This window comes from Jaculus jaculus, chromosome 10 (genome assembly GCF_020740685.1).
Source record: "Jaculus jaculus isolate mJacJac1 chromosome 10, mJacJac1.mat.Y.cur, whole genome shotgun sequence".
In the NCBI taxonomy this organism is placed as follows: domain Eukaryota; kingdom Metazoa; phylum Chordata; class Mammalia; order Rodentia; family Dipodidae; genus Jaculus; species Jaculus jaculus.
Genome location: NC_059111.1, coordinates 34,712,530 through 34,719,788, shown reverse-complemented (window position 1 = coordinate 34,719,788; position 7,259 = coordinate 34,712,530). Strand labels below are relative to the sequence as shown.

The following is a 7,259-nucleotide window of genomic DNA, read 5'->3' as shown; positions in this document are numbered from 1 at the left end:
TTCTGACTTGATTATAGTTACTCTATCTTCTTCCATGTAACATCTAGAATTATGTTTGGTATATACCTGGAGTTACCTTAAATATCTAAAGTTACATTACTTTTACAGTCTCTCATAGTTATGATTTTATTATTTTTCATTAAGAACCTAGGGGGTAATAATTACTTATATTTTGTCACCTGTCATTTGTGATCCCTCACCTAGAATTTTTGCTTTCCTGTCTAATTAGGGAAACATTAAGTACTCTCAGGGATTGTTTGAGATACTGTTTGGCCTGTAAGCTACATTATCAGATAAAGGAATAAACAGAATTGACACTTATATATACCCTCAGTCATTATAGAGCATGCTGTTTTGCAAATCACCAGTACAGGAACAGGTTGAAGGATTTGGGCGAGAAAGTGGAAGGAGACTCAGGACTTACTAAGGGTCGTTCATGATTGTTTTGAGCACAGTAGGATATGAGATGGACATCATGGGTAGGACTCCAATAATAAGTCATTACAGAGTTTTACGAATTCTAACACCTACAACTAATTATCCAGATCTCTGTCAAAGATGCATTTTGGTACCATTTTGTATTAATTTAATAGACTCCTGTGACATGAGAAAAATCCATTCACTAAACCTATATTTAATGTTTTAATTTAATTTATTTATTTGAGGGAGAGAGCGAGGATGGGCATGCCAGGGTCTCCAACTACTGAAATTGAACTCCAGACACATGTGCCACATTGTGCATCTGATTTATGTGGGTACTAAGAACTTGAACCCGGATCCTTAGGCTTTGCAGGCAAGCACCTTTAACCACTAAGCCATCTCTCCAGCCCAATCCAATCTATTTCAAATGAGTAACTTCCTAGTGAATGAAGAAATATTATATGTTGAGACTTGGACTCTTCAAGGTTGAGGATACAAAAATAAGAACAGAGCATGATTTTAGAACATCTGAAAGAAAAAAAAATATATTCTACAACAAAGTAGTACCCCCAAAGTTCCTGGAATATATTTAGTGATTTTTGTACTGCATCTATTATTTTTTTTGATTGGCAAAAGACTAACAATAAGAGCCTTATAATAAGACTTGTAACCTTTGAATAATGAAGGAAGTTGAAAATCAGCAGAGTTTGTTTTGGAAAATATCATTATAATATACAGAGGTATTTTCTCTTTTAAGCTAGCATGTGCCAATAGAATTATCTTGTATCCTCTGCTAAACCATATATAATATTTCTATGTAAATATAAATGAAATATGGCCTTTGAGATCCATTGGTTTATTATTAGTAGCTGAAATTATGTTGATGAATGATACCAGAGATATTGTGTAAACAAGAGAGTGGAGAGGAGGGAAACACCTATGACAGGAGTCATGCAAGTTCAATCCAACTGAAGTGCGTGATCCAGCTAAAACCCGATTGACACCCCAAGCAACATAAGCAAAATTTTCCTATACTCATTACTTTTTGATGCCCTAAATTATTTCTTCCATATATACATCAGTGTCCTTTTGATTGCTTACATAGCAAAATCTGAAGCAAAACAATCAATTGTAAATTTCTAAACAGGCAGTTTCTACAGGGAAGTTGAGATAGTTTGGATTAACATGGATTGCATTTGATCTTTACTTTCATTATTCTCTCTTTAAATACAAAACTAATGGTTACAACACAAGCATCCCCTCTTTACAGGGTGAATGCATTATTCTTGCCATCAACTACCTACCAGAACTCAGAAAGTCAGAATCCAATGACTAAAACAGTCATAAATAGGAGAAAAAAAGCAATGCTGGGGAGAAAGTGTTAACAAAACATTACTGTAAAAAGGCAGTGCCAAGTCTTCCTCGTGTATAATAAAGGGTCTATTTGATTTGTTTAAAGATAAACAGAAGGGAACTTCAATTTTTATTTTCATTTTGTTTCCTTTCTTGCTTTTTTTTTTTCTGTTCACTTCCAGGTGCACATTAATTTGTACACAGACAAAGCAAAGCTTGTATAATACTGAACCCACAATAAAATAATTTTCTGTACTGTCACCTTCTTGCACCAGGTACTTTTCCACTGATCTATATGTACTTGCACAGCTATGGTCTGCTATCTTAATTCATACACACAGTTACATGAAGTGTGTCTTATGCAATTCTAAATCTGAAAATAGGAATCAGGCAGTCACTTTTTCCTGGGAACAAGAAAAGGTTAAATGATAGGACAAAATGTTCTCCACAAACCTTCTCCAGCTCTGCATTGCTGCTATTCATCACAAAACAGCATGTTACCAAGCACTGAGTACAGAACCACCAACCAATACAAGGGAAGCTTTCCAAGGTAAGGAGTCTTGACTCCAACAATATGAAATCCATCCAAAATTCAATTCCACCTTGCTGAAATTTCGAGGGGTTCAGTGGTGTGGGGCATGCAGGGATATTCTTTCTAAGGTGAAGATAAGTTTTTCCATCTTGCCCTTCCTTCCACTAAGAAACAAAGCACAATGACAGTTGGCCTATTTGGATTTTGGAGGCATCAAATTCCTCACTTGGGTATGTTACTCTGTCCCATATACCAAGTGACTCAGAAAGTTGCTACTTTTCAGTGGGGCCCAGAACAAGAAAAGGCTCTTCAATGGTCCAGGCTGCTGTACAGTCTGCTCTGCCTCTTGAGCCATATGATCCAGAAGATCCAGTAGTACTTGAGGTGTCTGTGGCAGATAGGGATGCTGTTTGTTGCCCCAGCCAGCGGGGAGTTGAACAAGGACTCGAAGAGAAGCTAAAAAAAAAGGCAAACAGACACAAGAAGGAGACCATGCTAGGTGTTTGTCAAGGCCTCGAGAGTTTATTCTTACATGTAGGTTTATATAGGGTTATAGGGGGAAGGGGACGTGGTCAGGGCAAGGAGTTGTAGTGGGAAGGGGACATGGTCAGGGTAAGAAGTTGTAGAGGGAAGGGGACATAGTTAGGGCAAAGATCACAGAGTTACTGGTTAAACTACAATGCCTTTGTTTCTTCATCAGGTACTGGCAGGATGGGGGAGTGTTTAGCCAGGTGTACGATGCCATTGTTTCTGGTAGTTGAATATTAGGTGAGGAAGTAGAAACTTAACTTGCTATATGGCGGTTTCTGTTAACATGCCCGAGGTTTGGTTCATAGCTCCCAACATCTCCTCCCTTCTTTTATACAAAAAGAGGGGGAGGCTCTCTATGCAGTGGTGGGCATTAACCAACTGTGTGAATAGGGACCCAACTCCTTCCATGGGGTTATCTTTTTCCCATATTCTTTGGCCCTTGGTACCTTTTGGGGAGGGAAGGCAGGGCCTATGTGAGAGCAAGGCATGGCCTTCGTGATAACAGTTATGGTACCAACCTCCATGCAAGCCAGGTATTTCTCTCAGGGAATTCAGAAGCGGTCAGAAAGGGACCTTCCCTTGCGGTGCTTTGCCTCGCACCCATGTTGGTGCCCATATCACACTCACTTTATTGTGAGCTGATATGCCTAGGTCTAAATCCTATGTAGCTCTAAAGGAGGGTCAGCTATTTGGCCCAGACAGGTAGACCGCAGCGATAGCAGAGGTGTAGAGGACAGCGGTATAGTAAATAAGTTCAGAATGTAAGATAAAGGGAGAGTGACAACTGCAGGTGGCAGGTCTTCAGTGGCAACACCTCAATCCGCCAGCTCCAGTCTGTGATAATGGACCTGTAAAAGCAGCATCTTAATGGCTTTAATCTGTTGACATATAAAAGTCATGATTTTAATTATAATAACGGGTCCAATTGTGAGTAAGAGTATTAAGATAAGTACAGGTCCTTCCAGCTTCATCCTGTCAGGAAAAAAGGAGATTCTCTCAGGGAAGTGTTTCTTCCCTGGATATGTGAGATGTCATTGGAGGATCATCAGCTTGTTTTACAAGTCTCTCTGGCAACCATCTCACAGCATTTTCTTTGGTGTCAGACAAGCATACTGATCCTGGGCCCCAAATGAGTACTGGGTCTGGGCCATTCCATTTTAAAGTTAAAGGATCTTTCCACATGGCTTTGGCAAAGGTGTTTTTGTATTTGTGTGCCCAAAGCAATCAGCAGCTGAATTTTCCTGAGTATCAAGAGTTAAAAAGTTTAGGACAAACAAGGCATGATGAAGGATATTTCTTGGATAGCCTTTTATGGGGTATAAATCTCCCATTTTTAACTTTTTGATGGTATATTTAATAGTTTGATGGGCTCACTCAACAATTCCTTGACCCTGGGAATTGTATGGTATGACTGTAATGTGTTTAATTTGTAATCGATGACAGAAATTTTGGAATTTTTTTCCAATATATCCAGGACCATTATCAGTTTTAATAATTGGAGGCTTTCCCATGACACCAAGGCAATTGAGTATGTGAGCAATGACATTTTTTGAAGCTTCTCCAGCATGGAGGCTCGCAAAAATGAATCCACTAAAGGTATCCACAGTAACATGGAGGTACTTAAGATTACCAAATGAGGGAAAATATGTTACATCCACTTGCCAGATCTCACTGGGAATTAAACCTCTAGGATTCATGCCTAAGTGAGGAATGGGTAGGAGGGTGACACAGTTTGTGCATTGACTATCTGGCGAGCTTGTTCCTTAGTGATTTTAAAAAGAAGACACAAGGTTTGAGCATTAACGTGATGTACAGAGTGAGCTGCTTTGGCCTCAACAAGGAAAGCAAACTGGGTGGCTTCATCAGTCATGGCATTGCCTGTGGCTAGAGGCCCAGGGAGCCCAGAATGAGCACGAATATGGCCCATATAAAAAGGATGTTGCCTAGAATGTAAGCATTGTTGGATGGAGAAAAACAGAGGGGTAGCATTGGTGGTGGGTTTTATGTATGGTACAGTTTTTAACAGGGGGATGGATTGAGCAATATAAGCACTATCAGTATATAGATTAAAGGAGGTATTTGGAAGTTGTTCAAAAACCTGTAAAACAGTGAAAAGTTCCACCAGTTGAGCAGAGTGGAATGGGAATTGTAGGGAAGTGGTTTGATTGTCTATAGTGAAGGCTGCCACTTCATTAGAGGATCCATCAGTGAAAACTAGGGGCACATAGGGAAGAGGTCAGGGAGAAGTTAATGTAGGAAAAACAAATGGCTGAAATCTCAGAAAGTGGAGAAGTTTGTTAGTGGGGCAGTGGTTATCAAGGGGTCCCTGAAAAGAGGTGCAAGATGTTGCCCATTCATCATCATTTTGTATTAACCATTGTATTTGGGGAGTGGAATAGGGTAGAATAATTTTATCAGGGTCCTTACCAAATATTTTTTTTGCTTTGATCATGTCCAATTTTTATTAACTCTGCCACCCATGAGGTGTAAGGGGTAAGGACTCTGGGTGGTGAAGCAGGTAAATGAACCCAGAAGAGGGGCCCCTCCTGCCAGAACACCCCAGTGGATGTAAAGTCAGTGACACAAATGACCAGACAAAGAGGCTTTTCCTAAGAGATAAAAGTGGCCCTTTGGCTCAGAATTGTAGCCTCCACTATCTTCAGGGCCTCTAAAATTTACCACAAAAAGCAATCCTTTAGGTCAATAATGATTTTACAATATCCTGTAGGAATTGTTACTGGAATGAGGAGACCTGGTTGTAGGGCTCCCATAGGTACCATGGCCTTATTAATTTTTCTAAGGTCCTGGAGAAATCTCCATTTTAAGGGAATTCCAGAAACACTATGCTGTGGGGGCCTCTGGCCTCTGACCACCTGTTAAGATAAACCTATCATTTTAAAAGTCGTAAAGTACCATTGTTAGCTTAGCCCATCACAGTGGAGATTACCTTATCCTCAGTGCTTTTTGACCCAGCAGGTTTCTCTGTTTTAGATTCTCCTTCTCCCTTCTTATCCATCTCTGGCCACCAGCTGGACAAAATTCAGGGAGAACTAGGATAAAGTCTGAGAGAGCCAAGGACATGTCCTATAGTGTATAGCTTGGACCTCTGTTCAAACATTTACAATAGACTTCATTAGACACTTGAAGAAAAGAGGCAATAGGCATAAGAGAAGCCAAAGGCAAACTCTCCCAGCTGTAAAGCTGCCTATGGAACTTAGAGAGTCCCAGCCAGGCAACACAGACTTAATTGTAGTAAATAAATCATTAGCAGCCTTAGTAGCATCAAAATCAAGATGACTATTCTGTATAGCTAGAATTTTTGAATGTAAGTTAACCAAATCTAACAAAATATTATCATGGTGCCAAAAATGAGACAGTTACTTTACATACAATAGAGTAGAATCTGGTCTTTTCTGAGCTAGGTAAATATTAATATAACCCTTTATAATTTTTTTGAAAAAAAAACATTACTTGACAACCAATGATTTTGGCTTAAACTTGATAGCTATTGATTTTATGTACCACAGAAATTTTTATTAACATAAAACAATTTTATGTTTTACCTATGACTTAAATTTGATAAAACTTAAGCAAGCTATTCCAACATACTTTAGCCTGAAAATTAGTTTTTTTGTTTGTTTGTTTCTTAAAGTTTGTAAACCATTTTAAAACCTTTAACTTTAGGCATGGTGTTTAGGTTTGGCCTGAAATTTTCTTTTTCTTTTTCTTTTTTTTTTTTTACATCTACACACCTTTATTTATATACTTTAACATTCTGATCTAAGTACCACTCAAAAAGCATTTTTAACAAGTAATCATTGAAAAATTCCTTCCCAGTTCTTTCAATCAATTCATCTCACCCCATCATTAATTATCTTTCCCTTTCTTAATTTTTTTTATTCCCCCAAGGGGGTGCACTGTTCCTAGAGGTACTACTACAATACCAGGTCGATGCGTGGAGTGGGTGGAGCAAGTTCCTATTCCAACTCTGAGCTCCAAAAATCCTTTTACTATATTGTCCTCAGATAGAGGATGTATCAGATATTAAACTGATAAGAACAGATACTACACTTGATCTTAGCCAAAGGCCGAGAAGTGATTATCTTTCTTATAAGGCTATTAAAAAATTACACCAAATTGATTAATCCTATTACTAAAAAGAAAGCAGTCTTAATACAATTTTGTATCATTATTACCAATAACACACTTGGAAATGATTTTATTGGGAGTAACTAAGGCAAACTGTGTTGTTATCTTGAGGTAGGCTGGCTCAGAAGTCAGATCAGTTGCCTCCTCCTTTTAAGTAACAGGACATGACAATCTTTTTTTTTTTTTAAATATCTGACAAATTATAAGTTACCTCTTTAGAGGAAGTTTTGTTGTTTTTAATAATCCTTTATATAAGATGAACTTGACCTAGAAC

The 7,259-nt window shown here is 38.4% G+C and overlaps 1 non-coding gene across 1 annotated transcript; it reads right to left on the bottom strand.

Moving 5' to 3' along the window:
- Window positions 1-6,743: 6,743 nt before the first annotated feature.
- On the bottom strand, window positions 6,744-6,936 carry LOC123464333. Its single transcript, XR_006639554.1, has one exon. It is a non-coding gene; the product is annotated as a U2 spliceosomal RNA (small nuclear RNA).
- Window positions 6,937-7,259: the final 323 nt, after the last annotated feature.